The following is a 1,323-nucleotide window of genomic DNA, read 5'->3' as shown; positions in this document are numbered from 1 at the left end:
TCCCGGGGCGAGGGCGCTGCGCATGCGCCTTCCCGCCTGCCCTTAGCGGCTGGGGACAGCTGGCGGGCCGGGCCGGGGGCGCGGGTGGGCTTGTTGGTTAAGTTGGCGTCGTTTTTCCAACTTTCTGACAAATATCGGAAGGAGGACTTGTGCAGTGGGAAGCTTCTTCCAAATACACCAATTGAACTTGTAGTAGTAATAGGTCAGTATCTCTCTAGAGCTGCATTTTGAGTTAAATGCTTGCTGTAGGCAAGTAAAGGTGAAAATTAAAATGTTAAAGATGGCTTATTACCATACATCATTATGTTCCTTGTCTGTCCTGTAAGTTTTATGCTCTGCGTCGAATCATGCAAGCATTTGTCATGCTTGCGTGTGTTCATTTTTCAAAAAGTCAGTGTTTTAAGGCTATTAAAAGTAGTGTATTAATTATAGGGAAGTGCATTTGGTGAGGTAATAAATAAGGAAGAATAAGGTAATAAATAAGGAAAATACAGATATGTTTTAATTGCACTTGACTCTGCCACCCCAGAGAAGCCTTCCAAAAGGATGTGTGTGTACATATATATACACACACATATATATGTATAAGCTTTGACTATAAAACTGTTTCAATCGGGCATATAATGTTTTTTACTCATTAAACATTTCCTGCACCAGGTTCTTCATGTATATGCCATGAAAATTGGAAAAAACATGGGTTTCCTTGTTGAATTTGGAACAGCTGTTCAATAAAAGTTGGGGGTTTTTTCAATAACACATTTGGTTTCTTGCAAATAACTTGATCTTTTGGAGAGCTTCTTGTATGAAAACAGCTAAATAATAAAGACTTGTGTTGCAAAAGAGATGAATAAGGTTATTCTGGTAGTGTACATGCTGAAAGATGTATCGCATGATTCCAGCTGTAAGATGCAGTCTGTTATTGGTGAGTGGAAAGAATGACTCAGCAAGAAACAATGAATTTATAATTGAAAGCAGTTGTGTTGTAGTCCTCAGTAAGTCTCGAGTGTGTAACTCTAAGTTTCAAAGTTTTTTTTTCAGGTGGGGAATTAGCTCAAATGGTAGAGCGCTCGCTTAGCATGCGAGAGGTAGCGGGATCGATGCCCGCATTCTCCAGTGTATGTTTTCAACATCTATTTCATTATAAACTAAACAGCAGTGTTTAAAAATATTCCCTATTTACACTTAATTTTTCTTGTATAGTGGTGTAAAGAAACCTGAAAGAATTGTAATCTAAAAAAATTTAACACATTGTTTTAAATATTTCAGTTTTCATAATCATATGTTTGTTCTTTTGCATACAGGGAGAAAAAATATAATCCTTGC

The 1,323-nt window shown here is 37.6% G+C and overlaps 1 non-coding gene across 1 annotated transcript; it reads left to right on the top strand.

The window, feature by feature from the left end:
* Positions 1-1,040: 1,040 nt before the first annotated feature.
* TRNAA-AGC lies at positions 1,041-1,113 on the top strand. The gene has a single exon. It is a non-coding gene; the product is annotated as a tRNA-Ala (tRNA).
* The last annotated feature ends 210 nt before the right edge of the window (positions 1,114-1,323 follow it).

Source organism: Fulmarus glacialis, unplaced genomic scaffold, assembly GCF_000690835.1.
Source record: "Fulmarus glacialis isolate BGI_N327 unplaced genomic scaffold, ASM69083v1 Scaffold47333, whole genome shotgun sequence".
Lineage (NCBI taxonomy): Eukaryota > Metazoa > Chordata > Aves > Procellariiformes > Procellariidae > Fulmarus > Fulmarus glacialis.
The sequence above is the reverse complement of the archived record's forward strand: the minus strand, read 5'-3'. Positions and strand labels throughout refer to the sequence as shown.